The 17,379-nt window shown below is 41.8% G+C and overlaps 1 protein-coding gene across 1 annotated transcript in view; it reads left to right on the top strand.

Moving 5' to 3' along the window:
• The window catches only part of TSHZ2 (teashirt zinc finger homeobox 2), a 219,085-nt gene extending 212,154 nt beyond the window's left edge, over positions 1 to 6,931 (top strand). The window contains exon 3 of the mRNA XM_031047630.2: positions 6,266 to 6,931. The gene's annotated coding sequence lies outside the window, so the exon portion shown is untranslated. The remainder of the gene's footprint in view (positions 1 to 6,265) is intronic.
• The last annotated feature ends 10,448 nt before the right edge of the window (positions 6,932 to 17,379 follow it).

Genomic DNA, 17,379 nt, shown 5'->3' with positions numbered 1-17,379 from the left:
TCTGAGGCATGTGGGGAAGTGAAATGATTTGCCTAGAGCCATGCACACCAGATCTCTGGGGGTGGGAGCCAGGTTTTAGCACACAGCTCGCTATCTTCCCTTCCTCTCCTGCTACCTCTAAAGGAAAAGAAGATGGGCTGAGCATGCACTGCTACTGTCAGCAACGCCAGTTGTCCCTCCTGTGCCATCCCTATACCTGGCATCTCTTCCTTAGCTGCCTGCGTCTGTGCAAAGATTTAGATTGCCCAAACTATCAGGAAGGAAAAGATTGTTCTTGCTGATTTTTCTCAACTTAAATAGCTCCTGACCTACAGCACCATATGGTGGGCACTGGTGAGGACTGGGACAGCTTCAGCCAGCAGTGCTCATGTCTTTCATAGTGCTGCATCTTTCATAGAATAAGAGTAGTTTGTGTTGGAAAGGACCTTAAAGCTCATCCGGTTCCAACCCTCTGCCACAGGCAGGGACACTTTCCACTAGACCAGGTTGTTCCAAGCCCGTGTGTCCAACCTGGCCTTGAGCACTGCCAGGGATGGGGCAGCCACAGCTTCTTTGGGCACCCTGTGCCAGCGCCTCAGCACCCTCACAGGGAAGAGCTTCTGCCTAAGAGCTCATCTCAATCTCCCCTCTGGCAGGTTAAAGCCATTCCCCTTGTCCTATTACTTCATGCCCTTGTAAAAAGTCCCTATCCAGACTTCTTACAGGCCCCCTTAAGGTATCATCATTATTATTATTAAGGTGAATGTCTTTCATTCACCTCTGTCTCTTGGGGATGTGCCTCATCATTCTTGCTTTTAAGATACTGCTGGATCCTTTTCTAGTCATTCACGGAAGAAAGTGCCTGCTCTCGGGGGACCTGCTTGGGCTAACATGTCAGCATTTTTGCAAGCCGTGCTGTTCAGGTGGATTTGGAGGAGCTAACTGTATTTGTTCAGGGATGTCTAGTAACCCTAGTGAGCTGGGCACTGCTCTACATATTCAGTAGGTCTAACTGGGCTGCTTTTTGTCTACAAGTACCTATATATCTACTTGCATATAAAAATATATTTATATTTGTACACAAGCTATAGTATTTTTGTATCTCTCTTAGGTCTCAGGTGGCTTGACTGGTTATACATGCCTGCCCACACAAACATGCCCCTAAAATGTCAGTGTTGCTGTATCTGAGCAGCCCAACCATGGTGTTTGGTACCATTAGTCCACAGTTCCTGGCAGAGATGGATCACTGTGTTCACTGCACTGTGCACAATACGAATAGGCATATGCTGAACAGCTTTGCTCAACCAGGGTCACAGCTAATAAAATCTGTCATACAAAACTTTATACACAGATATCAGAAGTTTCAGGAAACAAGAAACTAAAAAAAATAGAAGGTTTCAGGGTTATTTTGGCACATTTCAGGCAGGTTTTTCTTTTATATCACAAAGCTGTTGAGCCAGACCAGCTGAGGTTAATCAGCATAACTCTATTGACCTCCTACAGAGAAGGTGTTTTGCACCAGCTACAGATATGTGTTGTGATGATCTTGCTGCTGAAATCCCAGGTTCTTTTATCTGTCCTTGGCCTCAGCCTCTTAACGAAGTATCTTCAACAAAGAGTTGTCTGAGATAAATGCATCTTAATGGCCTCAAGTTTTTATTAAATGTAGTTTCCATCATCCCAGGCAGTGATGTCTCTGAACTCCTCCACCTGGGGGTTACTGCAGCCAGAGAACTTTGTATTTAAGCAGACACACCCCAGGAACATCTGAGCTAAAGTCCACATTTCTTTTCCATTATCTTGACCCACATTCTCATAAGCGTAGGTCACATATGTCTTACAATAAGGCAGACTTTTTTCCACACTTCCCTCTCCACATGTCTGGAGGCTCAGGTTGGATCCACGAAGTCTGGTACCTTCTGCAGGGACAGAAGAGGGACCTGCCATGGTGAGTTGTGCTGGTGTATCCTCCTCTCCCCCTGTTCTCTGTTGGGCAGCAGCTAACTGTGACTTCTCTGCTATAGACAGTGCAGCTTATTGGCACAACACCCTTCAATATGAAGAACATTAGGGACTGTTTCCTGCTGGTATCACACAGAGCCTCTGCGTGCATCTGGGTGGCACCCTCAGCAAGAACGAAGAGCTGAAAGTATTAGTTTTCACAAGGGTTATTCTTACCTCTCCCAAAATGTTTCCCACCATGCTAGAGTGTGATTTCTGAAACAAATATGTTCTGTTTATTTATTTAATGTGCTGTTAAATGACCTTCTGTAAAGCTATTACTGCCACAAGGCTTTAAAATGGATGGGCAGGCATAACTTAAGAGAGCATGCTCCTTACAATCAGGATGAATCATTTGAGTAGTTACTGTTTAGATTGATATAATTTTAGTTATAATTATGGGTAACGAGAAGGCATTTAGAGTCTGTAATATTGTAATTCATGGTGAGAGGAGTCCTAAATTAAATAAAATATATCCAGATTTGCTTTTTCTCCTCATCTAGGTATTATGCACGTAAGCATGGTTCTTTAAGGAACAGATTTTCTGCTGCTGTAAAAATCTAGCAAAAGTAGGTCAAAAATGACATCTAGAGATAACATGTTTGGTAACCACAAAGGGACTGTCTGTGTCTTTCTTTTTGGACTTTTAAGAGTCCTATATTATATTACTATAGGTACAGCAGCAGCATGAAAAGATTTTGATCCATAGACTCCCATGGCCTGTGGTGGGTGGATCACAAGTACATATTGTCACTTTTATTATCCCATTACACTAATAGAAGATGATAAAATTATATTAACAAGGATCTGGGAATACAAAAAAGAACATTATAAACACATAAACCTGCTGTCATCTGCCTTCCTCTAGAGTACCACCAGACCTTGGACTGTGCCACTCAAGTGGGTGGTGTGCTCCTGCTGAACCCAAAAACCAAGCAGTGCCAGCGATCCCCAAGTGAAGGGCTTGAAACCCACCCCATGAGCAGACAGCCCATGTCATTTGGTTAGTGTGGCTTTTGACCATGGAGAGAAGGGGGAAAGGAGGCTAGAGGGAGAGAACGAAAGCATGGGGTTTGGCACGTGTGTGCACGTGTGACTGAGCTCACCACAGCTCTTGCGAGCCAGGAGCCATGTGGGGACAAAGCAGCACAGCTGAGCAGTGCTGGTGCCAGCCCGCGGAGGCCGGACACATGGCGATTAGCTGTTAACATGCAGTTGACAGTTGTCTCGGATCACAGACATGTTTGAGAGCTCCTATTTCAGAAGTTTCGCAGCTGTGTTTGTACAGCAAGATCCGAATGAGGAGAGGGAAGCTGTGCCACGGGCAAGGAGCAGGAAAGTGATTGGTAGAAGGAATCCTGAGTCCTGACACATCTGCATTAAAATAGATACGACTTTTCACATCTGCTGATGGCTTGCTAATTAATGTTAAATAAAAGCAAAGCTTCAGGATCTGCAACTGATATTTCACATATGCTGTACAAGACATCAGCATAATGAACACCCTCAGCCACATTTTCATAACATAATTTAAGTGATAGGATTTTCTTTATGGTACAGGTTGAACTACATTTCAACAACAGCCCAAGAAGCAGCAAAGTTTGCCCATCAAGTGCTGTTTAAATGTCCAAGCTGCTATGCCCTAGACTGTGGGTGACAAGCTCTCCACATACTCCCTGAATCTCTTAGCAACTTGATAATGAAATACATAAACTATGACCCTTATTGATCAGGGCTCACACTAATTAATTTCCCAAAGTCCTGTCCCAGCCTGCAGTGATATCAATGAAAGGAAAAAAAGAACAAGGATGGAGACTTCGGTTGGCCAAAAGACCTCAGGGTGAAGTACTTATCCCATTGAAATCAATACCAAGTCCCAAATGATTTTAATCATGCACAGATGGTACCATTAGTCAAGTGTATGGACGCTTAGCCCCAAAAGTTTGTACAGTTGTCACAAATGGCTTTTATAGCAGTGCCAAACCATACCTGCCTGCACACACACAGCAGTGCAGAGGATCCCCTCCAGCTCCCGGGTGCCTCATTCCATCTTAACCTTTCTTCCAGCAGCAAGACCAGTTGAAGAGGTTTCCAGCATTCCCCAGTGGCTGTGCAGCCCCAGCCCTGCACTGGGCACTCCTGCTGGGGATTGTGTCATCCCATAGGGTGGAAACCATAGGAAGGAGCAAGGACTGGAGTGTGTTTGTTGCCAGAAGTGTTTCTCATAAACCTGCACCCTGTCTGATGTGCCTCTGTGAGCTCTACCAAGGTTTAACAGTGTCCTTAATGTTGCTCTGTGCATGCTACCCTTGTGATGTGGGAGTGACCGGGAATATTGCTAACCTGACTTTAAAGCTGGTCCAATATAAAAGCCTAAGGGCCTTCCTTGCGATGAATAAAAAGAAAAGGAGGCAGGAGTTTGGCTTCTCAGTTTCAGTCCAAGCCCTTGATAAATATTTCCCACTGGCAGGGAACCACTACTCTGCAGTTACTTTGCTTCAAACCAAGTCTACTTCCCAGATTTAGCACTTTCAGTAATACTACATGCTGCTTCATTGTCCTAATGGCATTCTGGAGGCAGAATTGCATTAATCAAGAGTTGTCACTCTTGCATTCAGCCATTTCACCACTGCCCTTCTTGTTGGCTTATGCTGGACCAGCCCATAGTGTCCCGCATCGATGAGTTAGGCAGATGCTCTGTATGTCAGAGCTGCTACAGAGCTTGGTGTGCTCCAAGGCAGGACTAATATGGCATGCCACAGATAGCTTTCATCCTGGTGAGGACTGCAAAAATATACTCAGAAAGGTATATTCCAGTGCCTGTACCACCTCTGCAATCTGCACTTGGACCATTTGCAGAGGGTGATTCTGCAGCTGAGAGCCTGGGCAGAAGCAGAGCCAGCTCATGGCATTACTATATTTCAGCTCTAGGCATTGCAATAGTAAGGCTTCTGGATTTCTTTAAAATTCAAACAAGGTATAAACTGACACAGCTTTGTCCCTTTGCAGTGAAAAATAGTAGCTTTGCAAAGTGTGAATTGCTCTGGAGCCTTACCTCTGAAACCTAAAGACAACATTTTAAAGTGTCAACATGGGTTGCTTTTAATATCTTTTAAGTGGACCTAAGGTATTCACCACAATTTCAGACTGGCTTCCAGGCATCCTCAGTTGCCAAAAGTCTCTACATCCAGCTGCCAAAACCTCTTCTTCCCTTCCAGCAATTTCTCCATAGCAGGTTTGGGTTGCCAACGCAAAACTCAGCATCACTGTGAAAACTGAAAAGGTGAAGATATTGTAAAACAAACCAAATTATGAGCTAAATAACATGAAGTCAATGGGCTTTTTTGTTTTCATATGGAATTCTTTTGAAAGCTGAGTTTGTTTTACTTTATTTAAAGCTACTACTGAATTTCCAGTTGATTTAGCCAGAACACAGGGAACACACCACAGGATTTGAGTTGTGTTTGCTGAAATGTCCGTGGCCTTGAACAGATAATATATTTTTCAGTAACATATTTCTCTTTGCCTACTGCTGGTCTTTTTTTCTCTGTGCTCTCTGCAGATTGACTTTCACTGTACTTATTGCCTGCCTCATTTCTCACCCTATTTTTCCAGTTGTTTTTTTCTACTGCTTCTCACAGTATCTTTCTCCCAGGTTATAAGCAAAAAAGAACTCTACTTTGGGCTGAACTTTTAAACCCACATCTTGAAATTAAATAAAACAAGCACCTTCTGTCTCTATGTAGAAGCAACTTCACAACTCGAGTCACTTAGCACTTTTAGTAGCTGCAGAATGGAAAAGGTCCGTTGGAAGAACGGAGGCTTTTAATGTTGGGGAGGTGCCACAACAACCAGAAATAACACAGCGATAGCTGGGTAATTAAACACAACGTGGGTACAAAGATGTCGAACTCACCATGAGGATTTTAGAGTATATCTTGGCTGGTAGCAGAAAGAAGCTCATTATAGTGTCCAGGTTTAAGTGACATGGGGGAAAAGCAGAGATGCAGAGGAACACACTCAGTGGTCCAGGCAGAGACACAGCATCAGTTGGAGTTTACCCACTGATCCCCACACAGTTACAGACCTGAGGATCTGGGGGTTTTATTCTCACTCCTGTGTCCTTGCTTTTTTTGAGCCTATGGGTGGATGAAGTAAAGCAAAGTTGTCTCATTTCCAGAATTTTCTATTGATAAAAGTAAGCATTCAATAAAATCTGGAATAGTGATTGGAAACTTGGTAACAATAGTTATTATAATAATAGTTATTAATATTCTACTTGCAGGACGAATGCCTTAGTTCCAGCTCTCCAGCCCAGGCTTCCCGCACCCTGCACGGCACTCCAATCCTGACATTGAACTCACAGCAACCCGGACCGAGAAGACTGCCAAAAAAACTCCAGCTATTCTTCTTCATCCTCACTAACAATTTGGTAATGAAGTATTGATTTCCACTCCCCTGCTTATGGACGATATTAGATTTTCATTGATAAACTGCACTGGGGCTGTCTGGTCTCCACTGTCCCTTTTTGCTGTCACTAAAACAAAGTGCCACTGAAGTAAGATAATGACTGAGAACATTGATGTACTTATTTCGTCAATTTGTAACACTTGACAGGAAAAAAAAATTCTTCATAGTTTAATGTCCAAGTGTGCTACACAAGATGCAGTCACATTGGAAGCTTTACTTTTCATGGTAATGTCCATTTCCTATTTATAACCCCTTTGGGATAGTTTGTCTAAAGGAAATGTTTCTATTCTGTGCAGCTATTACTGTTGCACCTGGGTTGCCCAATCCAGTCATTGCACTAGGGATCAATACATCACAGTAAGTACAAGAATTATTAAGTTAAAACAGATTCTGAGCCAAAAAACCTCTGAACAATGTTAATCTTCTGTGCAAGTTGTTCAAATAGTTATGCTTAACCATGTTGCTGCCAAAGATTTGTTTGAAATGGATTATTTTCAGTTTGTTTTATTCCTCAGATATATATATATATTTAAATCTCCATTATGGTTTACAACGAGACATATGCGATGGAGTGATTTTTAAAACAAAAGTACTATTATTAGATTATTGAACATTATATAAATATAGGTATATCTATATATAAATATCACTATATAAATATCTATATATAGATATAAAAGAACAAAAGTAGAATTCCTTTCTCAGTTAGATGGGTGTAAATCTGAAGCTCTCTATTACAGTTGGTGGAGTTACATTGGATTTATGCCACCAGAAATGAGATCAGAATCTGGTCTTCATGCTCTCCGGCTGGCCTGGCACGGATGGGCTGGGAAGCACAGCTGACTTCAAGTCAACCGAGACCTGGGGAGAAGGGGGCTACAAAGATGGCAATTTCAAATTTGTGCTTGTAACTTTTTTCATTAAAACTTTGAGGTCCCCGTTTTAATTTGTGGAATATTCACGTTAATAATGAGATCTAATTAAGACATCCATTAAAAGCCCGTTAAAGTTAATTTAACGTAAAAATTCCAATAGAACTGTATTAGATTTTCTCCATTAAATTAACGTTATGGATTTTTAACGGATGTCTTAATTATACATTATTATTAACGGGAATACTGTATTACACAGATTAAAATCGGGTCCCGAGTCAACTCACAAAATCTTCCAGGATATGCTAATGTCACAAGTCTCACGTTACCTAGTGCACTGCTTGGAAAATCAGGCACAGCCCTTTTCACTCTCACTGAGCATTTCCTTGCAGCGAAAGCAACCTCCAGTAGACAAACCCATCTCTGTGTCAAACGATGAACTTCCCTTATCCTCAAAGGAAAAATAAGTCTGCATCAGGTTGCAAATCACTACTCCATTGCAAATTAAATATTCAAAGTATGCTAGGCACAAGTTGAGAAGAGGATCATTCTCAAATAAGAGAGGGCTTTGGGGTGTCTTTTACTATGGTTTTTGTTTAGATGTTGAAGGATATAATTGCAGTGCAGCATTCACGAAATCAGAGTAAACATGTTTACTGCATTCCCTGTGGCTTGTGCAGAGGGCCTGTTTTGGCATTGTTTGGGAAATTTTGACATGATCCCTAAACTCAACATGGAGGAGAAAAAAAAGGCCCTTCTTATTTACCTCCTAGGGAAAGTGTTGCCCTTATGCCACATATAATAGCAAATTGCTTTTTTTATGGCATGCATAACCTAGATGGGAAAAAATATGGCGCTTGAGGGAAGGAGGGAAAAAGTAAATGAAGTTCCAGGAATGTCATTCTGAAGTAATGAGGCATGGACAGAAAATATACCCCTCACATCATCGGATTGAGATGGCAGTCGAAATAGCTTCATTGAAGTGTCAGCACTCATCCATCAATCAATCATCCACAAGGAAAAATAGCGACAGTACAACGGGGCGGCTTTTATGGGATTTACTCATGGGCATAGGGAATAGCAGCTCAAATGTAGTTCTGACATGAAAAGCAAGGTGCTGATATTATTTTTTATGATGGGAGGATCATAAAGTGAATTGAGAACAGTGAGGTCTGTCTTTGCTTAACCTATTCAACTGGAAATGAACGGAGCTCAACTGGAAACGAGCAGAGCCTTCAGATGGGTTAAGATTGAAGCCTGTGCCGTGCTGAGCACCGGCCATTGACAACAAAATTCTATTAAAGCAAAATCAATGCATTAGCACTGAGCTCCTCAGAAGCTGTTAAATTGCACAGCCCAGTTCAGAGTTATTAAGTGAAGTTGCACAAGTGGGTCCTGTGCCCCAGACCCAAAGGCAGAGAGCACCATGGTAAAATGCCTCCTGGGATAAACCATGTGTGTATGTATCTCCAGCCGCACTCTTTTTTGGATGCTCTAGGAAAAATATTTGGCTTATTGTGGCATCCAGTGGGTGACGTTCCCACTGACTTCAGGTGACCCTGATCCTGTGCCCTGTGCTGGGCCATCTGCTTTGGTAGAAACCCTCTGTGCAGTATGCTTTGCTAAGTCCAAGCCACACGGATGCCAACATGGGCTGCCACTGGGAGTGAGGAGCACTCTTCCTGCAAGAGGGTGGCCTGCAGCATCCAAGACTGGGGCTCTCTGGGGCACCAGCTGCTCGATTTTGGCAGAAAAGAGGCTTTCCTGGTGTCCCAAACGCAGTGAGCAGTGGGGTAGTGATAAGAAACATGGTCCCATCATCTCACATCCCCAACTGTGCTGGCACCTGGGACTCCGCAGCTGAGGACTGGTGCACCCAAGGGAGGTTTGGCTGTCCCAGAGGCATGTTCTGCTCAGGAAGCTTCACTCCAACAGAGGCAAATGTGGGAATAGCTATTTCATTTAAAATCTGGCCACAAACCTTTATTACACAGTGCTAAACCTTGATTATTTTGCCTGCATCTCTGTCCTCTGGGAACATTTTAGGTACACATTTGAATTAAGTGACTTTTTTTTTTTACAATATGATATAAAGAAAATATGTCTCTCCTCTCTCCCTGTATGAAACTGGATGAGTTGATAGTTTATCTGTCATATAAATCAGGTAACACAGAAAATCATTGCATCTTTTCTCTGTCGTGTCTACTCAATATCTATCGTTCTGACTTTTATTCTTATTGGAGATCATCAAAACATTAATTAAAAGCTTGGTGATCAAACAGCGAAATATTTATGATTCAAATCCTTGCTTATTAACAAGTGGCATATTGATACACCACATATCCAAGCTCTTTATGCTGTTGCGCTGCAATAAAGCAGTAAGAAGTGTTACCCTTATGCACTGCTTTGAGAGATTTATTCAGAAACCAGTTCCCTTCCCGCCACCATCCATGTCAGACTAAGCCATGTCACCTTAACAAACATGCACTGTTTTAAAAGAGGGAGATGTAATCAGCATCTCTTTGGAGCCTAATATGTAAGAATTTCAGTGAATCACACTCAGGTGTTTTTTCCAGGATCTTATTATTTAAGCTGAGAGGGAGAAGGACACTTACCTTTAAAAATGGCTGTCATTAGGACAATAATAATTGTTGGTTTAAAAGAACTCTTTGAGAATCTGCTAACAAACCTGCCCAGTGATTCCTTGTCAATGCAACTTGTCATGGGCTTTATTACCTACTTGTGAAAGTATTTACAAGACTGACCTCCCTAGCTTTTTTAGAGATCATGGAGGATGGAAAGAGTCATTTTAAAAATCAATAATTATGTATTAACATGATAGGGGTTGAAGCCTTCCAAGCCAGTTTTACAGGCTATTGAGTCAGCCCTAACACATTCAGATGGCAAGGATTGTTTCCCTCAATTTCGGGTCTTTTTTTCTTTCCTTAATTGTGTCCTGATAAAAAGACAGATTTATTGCCTAATTAATACCCACAGTTCAGTTCCTAAAGTAGAAAGGGATGTTCTCACTGGGGAGCTTCCATTGCTTTGCAAGGAAAGTGAGCTGCCCTTGGTTAACAGGAAAGTATGAAGGGAACAGAGTTTCTGTGCAGGGCAGCTTCTGTGTGAGAGCTACCCAAGGGGACCATTTCCTTTCTGTAGGACTGCCCTCTGCTAATTCCTAATGGCCCAATCCTGCCATGAAGGTGCGTCTCTGATTCAAGCACAGCTGCTCAGGTCAACCAGTTGCTTTGGTCTTGCTGTGAATGTTGTCTTGCAATCAAACCTATTAAGAAAACACAAGGGGATGGAAGATGGCAACCTCATTTTGGCAGAGATTTACTACCAGGGAAAAAATTACTCTGTTCAGTGCCCGAGGCCAGGCTGGGCTGAGGCCACTGTTCCCTCTCTGCTGCCATCATAGCTCTCAGGCTGGAGAAAGAGCCATGGCTAAGTGGAGTTGGATCTCATCACACAGGGCTTTTGCCTTCACAAACAGATATACGATGCAATTTATATTTAAAATTCTCTCTATAAAGACAGTATTGATCACAGATTCCAGATCAATATGTTGCAATTACAGCAGGCTTTAGAGGCCATCTGTCCCCAAGCAAGAGCACTGATATAACCACCTCTATACATTTTGAAAAGCGCTACTGATATGTGCCCATCTTCTCACAGTACAACTTAAAGTATTACTTTTGCTCCCAGGAAGTGTGTTTAGGAGCTACATAGAGTTGTCATTCCTGGCTACTGGCCATCCAAGAGGCCTCAGACCAGCTTTTTGTTTGGTTTCAAAGCCACAATGGGGTCAGTGACTGTGGTTTTGCTAGCCTGATTTTCCTGCTCTCCCTCACAATTGATCCCAGAGGTTGCAACTTTCCTTTTTGCCAAACCTCTGTTCTCAGTTGGGAATGATCAATAAGAGGTTGCTAAATTTCACTAAAACTAAAAACTTTTCAGTAACAGTGCTGAAGAGTTGGAACTGGACATTGAGAGGTGTAAACTGAGGCTTTTGATATGTGACGTTAAACCACAGTGAACATAACATTTGAAAGTTGACCTGTAGAATAAATGACCTGCATCTGAAGCTCTATTTCAATTCACATTTCATCAAGCTGAGCCATTGTGTAGTTATTCCAGAAAGAAATGCTTCCTGGATTTTCTTTTTTCTTCTTAATTATTCCCTGCAGTGGTTAACGTCACACAAGAACATAGAAATTAGGGATTTTATTCCCCAATTGTCTGCTGAAGTAAAAGAATACAAAATAAAAACAATGGGTTTATGGTGATACTAAAAAGGCAACATACCTTTGCAAGTGAACATGTGCCAAGCATAAACCTGGGCGTGCATCCCACACGCACTGTGCCGTGTTGTGCCAGCATGTTCCTAATCCTCCCTGCAGCCGCCTCCCTCCATCTTCATTTCAGTCTTCAGCTTTATACCAATATCTAAGACACAGAAACCAGATTCTGAATGCATTTATTCCAGTGTAAATCCAGAGCTACTCCTTTGAACTCAAGATATTTACCCTCCACCTACGTGACTCCAAACACTGTCCTTATGCTCCTAACCTGGGATTCCTACCATGTTTAAATGGTTTTGAAAACATCTTCAGCAAACAGTCTCTAGCTCAGCACAGATTAAATCTAAGGCACAGGCTGCACTTCAGAAGTTTTATAGTTATGTCAGGGAAGTGAGTGCAAAACTTTGTTATTGATGTGACTATGCTGGTGAAAGTCCTCATGTAAAAATAGTTGTATCGCTATAAAGCACTTTATACTGGTACAGCTTATTTTGCTTTCCTGGACCACTTTTATACCAGTGCAAGCACTTTTATCCTGGTATCCTTCAGTAGATAAAGCTTAAGGTGACACTGGTGATTCTTGCACAAAAGTGTCTGTCCAATATTTTCTTAGAGAGCATTTTTAAAAGTGAAATAGCTGTACCACTGGAATTAACTGCAGAGTAATAAACTTCCAGTTCATCATCACTCTCAGCTCATGAAATGTCTTCAGGCCTTTGTAAAAAGCCCTGTTTGAGACAACAGATTAAATACTAATCCTGGCAGATCGAACATCTCCACTTGAGCCCATACCATCTAGCTGAGCAAACTTTTTTACTTTTTTATCTAAGTCAAGGCAACAAATTCTTTCATAGATGAGACATCAGGGAAAAAGATCAATATTTTAAAAAGAAAACAAAAATAACATCGTGCAAAAATGCAACTACACTAAATGCAAGGAATGCTTTTCCTTGAAAGCCACATCCCCACATGGGCATCAGCCCAGGTGAGGGATGCATTTACAGTACTTAAACATCCTTGCAATTGTCTCAAATGTGGAAGATTTATATGGGCACTTACTAACTACTCATGTAACATTAAAACAATACATACCTGTATATATCAAGGTAGATTTGCAGTGAGATACAGACCTTTTCCCCTACACACACTCACATGCTTATGCACATACAAGGCACAGTGTGTGTGTGTGTGTGTGTGTCTGCTCATGAACAGTCAATGATGCTGGGGCTGAAGTAACAGCTGGGCACTGCTGGCACCAAGTGAGGCAGCAGATATCTTCAGGATATACAACACAGTATTTTGGCTTTATAATGCAGCAAATGCTGGAATGTGCAATACAGGTTGCAAAAGCTGACAAGCTAAACAGTGCTTATTTGGCTCAGGGTACTTCACTGTCATATGTCTCTGGTACAATGTGCCCTTTTGTCTCTAGTGCTCAGGCACCACTTCTTAATCCTTTTGTGTTTGGGGTTTTTTTCTGTGCATTTGTTTTGGTTTTTATTATGCTGAGTATGTCAGGAGCAATCATGACAGATCCACCCCCATTCTAAATAATAAAGCATAAGTGGCCATAATAGTAAATCTGATGGTTTTGCTCTGCCCCAGCGCTTGTGGTATGTAATAAGTTTGTTATTGGCAGCATCTTCAGGTTACATCTGTGACCCATGGTGTTAAGTCTAGAATTTTGTTTAAAAATAATAATAATAATAATTTTAAAAAATAATCAAAAGCTCATTTCTCTTTAAAAAAAAATGTATATACTACAAATCTCAACCCAGAAAGATTAAACACATTTTTTATATGAACAACGCGAATGGGACTCCTTTCCAAGAGGACTCACGGTGACTTTATCTGTAGAATGTTTCAGTGCTTCTGCACTCATTTTGTAACAAGTGCATGCTGTATAGAATATATTGCCTGTATACTTAGAGTGGAGGGGGGGCCAAGCTGCTTTTCATTGTGTACTGCAGCTTGTTTGGATGAAAAGTCGCGCCTTTGATGCATTTTTATACTGTACATATTTGTATATATTAACTCTATTGCCATGTTCTGAACACAGATTTTGTTATATTTGCTTGTTTCGGTTTCCTACAAAAATTGGTCCATGACAGGAAATACTCTTTTTTTTTATATAGAAAATATGCTTGTAATTTCTGTTTGTTTTCTTGGTCATCATCTTTTAATGGCTCATAAAGGAATTCGAGATGAGTTTTTGGAGGAATTCTGAAATGCAAGTCTGTGTTTGCATGAGACCTGCCCAATTGCTGGCTATAAAGGGGGGCGGGGGGAAGAGGGGAAATCTAAGTCAAGTTTTGCTTTTAAAGCATGCTAGTCCCACGGGAAAACTCATACATGTACAATTATTCTCTTTGTATTTTATCTAATAGTGCCTGAATTATTATTATTTTTTTAATATCTTCTTGGAGGAACAATTCATAATTGTCAAACTTTGAAACATTAGCTTAATTTTGTTTTCATGACCTCTCATTTCTCCTCCTTATTTATTTTGTTGCTGTTTATAATGGGCCCCAAGGCCATTTCTGACATTGCAGTGTTCTTCTTCCACATTAAGGATGTTTTTAAAATTACTAAGATTATTGAGCCAACAGGCTGTTTTAATCAAAACCATGTTTCACTTGGGTTTGATGATTACGAATGGTCCCTGCAATGGCAGAACCCTTTCTGCTGGGAGGACCCTACCACCTAGTGGCCCCGAAGCATCAGCACAGAGATGCATCTTCCCGATATTCCCTGGCTTTCTCAAAGGCAGGCTGGCAATTTTGCTTCAAATTATTTGCTTATTATAACTAACTTAAACTAAACAAATTGATAATGTTAATGGCATTTTTTTTCCCTTTGGTTGATTGCTAAATAAATTCGTATAATTTATACTAGAGGAGATTACTGCTTTTATTGTTTTGGGTTCCCCCAAACCAATTATTAACAATCAGGACTATGTATCTCATTAAATTTAAATCAGGTCAAACCTATTTATATAAGGCCTTTTCTGATACAGGAAGATGACTGTATTCCAGTGTATTTAAGATGTATTTCTGTGTATGATTTTGCAGCATTGAAATTTATGATTCTAGTCATGGTGATTTTTATTTCTGTATTTTTACCATGGTAAATATATTGTAAAAACAACAACAAAAAAAATCCCTCAACTTTACCATAGAAAACATCACTTTTTATGCCCAGGGATATTTTTTTTTAATAAAATCACTGCAGTTTTAGAACTGTAATTAAAGCCCTGAATAATAAATCACACATCTTTATCTGTTGTGTTTAAAAGGAAAAAAAATAGCCCAAACTGTTCACATAATCCTGAATGCCTCATTTCCATAAAAAAGGTTTCTATACATATATTATTTACATTTTTAAACATGGTAATTCTTTCCTTTGTGGCATAAAATGTCTCTTTTCCACTGCAGCTATTGGAAAGCGACTGCTCACATCTGAAATGTTATCGTAATTTGCATCAGGAAACCCAACTGCAGACATTAAGGACTTGGGTGTGTTCAATTATGATTTTGCTGGAGGCTGTCCCTCATTTTAATGCTGCACTCATTGAACTACCTTTCTGAAATCTAGCTGATATGGTTCACCATAGACATGCTTCACAACATCATTAGCTTTGCAAATGGCTTCATTTCAGTCAATGCAGACTTCAGTTTTGGCCAATTGTAAAATGGAAATTTGAAAAGGAAAAAAAAGAAAAAAAAACAGATGCACTTAAAACATGAAAAGAATTATTTATATGATAAAAATATATTTAGATTTTCAAAGCACAAGACTGAACAGAAGTGCTCTTTTTATGCTTTCTGAAGATGTTACTGTTAAAAGTCTTTCTACATCAGGCTTAATAAATCTGTAATGACATTTGATGGATTGATTTTTGTGTGGGTTTTTCTTTTCTGTCTTTTTTTCCTTTTTTTTTCCCCTTTCCTTTCTCTGCAGGGAGAAAAAGACTGACCTGGAGAGGCTGTGGGAATAGAAACACCACAGGAGTGTGCCTGTTTCAGTACAACCCAGGAACAATTTCTAGCAGCCTCCTTTCACTTAAATAATAATCACTTAAACTAAGGAAAAAGGAAAATCCAGCTCCGCACCCTGCATTTGTTTCTACGGTTCTTTTTCCTTTCCCTCATCTGGCTCCTCTGACCACTCCATGCCTGGGTTATTTATGGTGCAATCTACAGCGAGGCATTGGGCTGCTGTCACACAAATTCAAGGCTCGCTAGCCATAAACCAGGCATGATTGAGATACCAAACACCCTTCTCCCAGTGCTCCACCTCAGACGGATGGCTCTGTTTAACACTTAGTTTCCCTAAGCACTCCCTCGTCCCCCGTAACGTCCCTGGGAGTGGGGTGATGTGTCACACACCCGAGTGCGGCGGCACACGCCGCTGCCACCCCAGCCCTGATGGATTATTGACTGCCAAAGATAAGCAGCTTTCCATGGCAGAGATTCCAGGCTTGTGCTCAGTAACGTTGGACGGGTGCAGTCTCACCTGTAGCCGTGTTCAATTGCCACTGCTCCTCCTCGCCATGATGAGCAGCAGAGCCCATCTTGCATCAGCCTGGCTGGTGAAGCAGCTGCAGTCCTGGGGGCCGAGCATCCTATCCACATGGTTCCCGGTCACTGGAGCAGAGGATGGGATGGGTATCCCCACACTTGTAGTAGGAAGAGCAGAAAGGAGGAGAGTGCTGGGTGAGTTCCTGTCACTCCACCTTCACCTTTCTCCTCTGATTTCCTCCTGCCTTTCCCAAGTCCCTCTCAGGATACTTCCAGCCTGGCTTGGAGGTCAGGAGCCACCAAGGCATCACTCACCCCTTCTTCAGCTGCCCATGACCATTGCAAGGCTCTGCACCCTTCTAACACCACCCACTCCTTCATGTGACCATCCCACACCAGCCCCCATGGCTGACCTATAGGAGCCCCCATTCAACCTCTACACACCAGGTGGTTCATTAGCATACACTTAGGAGACAGTGCCTTGGATCCTGCAACACTGACTTTTTTAAAGTGATTTTTTTTTTAAAAAAAGGAATATATTGCACACATTTCAAGAAACCCCTCTAGGGTAAAATAAAAAATATCTATAGATGGCTAAAATAACAAATGAATCATAAAACTTAGAGATGGAAAAGGACTATTAGATCATCCAATTTATCTTGCTGTCTGCCAATACAGGTTTGCTCCCCACAGACCGCTCCCCAGGGCTTTGTCTAGCCTTTCTGACTGAACTCCAGCACGGGGTCCTCTACCACTTTCCTGGGAAGAGCAGTTAATGGTTCAGGCATGTTTTATAGGTACAGGGCCAAATCCTGGCCTGAAGGGAGCCTCACCTGCCAGGCACAAGGCGCTGACCCCAAAGCAGCAACACCCGTGCCACTGGAGCGTGTTTTCCCCTCCTGCCCTTGTTCATGACCACTGGCTCATGCCATCCCATAAGGCTGCGGGGCCAGGACTGTGGTCCTCAAGGAGCCCTGCCCAGCCTGTCCTGAAGCCCTGGATCAGCCAACCCATGCTGCAGCGTTTCTGTGTGGATGGAGACTGCCAACTGCAGGCAGCTCTCAGCAGGATGAAGAGACTGCTGTAATTTATTCCAAGGGTTTGAACTCGTATCTGTTGTCTGTGTTTTCTTAATTGTCGGTGATGCACTCCAACAGGAGAGCAAACAAACAAACAAAATCAACCCCTCAGCTTCTCAGATGGATATTTTGGCTACAGGGCAGCTTTGAA

Source organism: Melopsittacus undulatus, chromosome 10, assembly GCF_012275295.1.
Source record: "Melopsittacus undulatus isolate bMelUnd1 chromosome 10, bMelUnd1.mat.Z, whole genome shotgun sequence".
Lineage (NCBI taxonomy): Eukaryota > Metazoa > Chordata > Aves > Psittaciformes > Psittaculidae > Melopsittacus > Melopsittacus undulatus.
The sequence above is the reverse complement of the archived record's forward strand: the minus strand, read 5'-3'. Positions and strand labels throughout refer to the sequence as shown.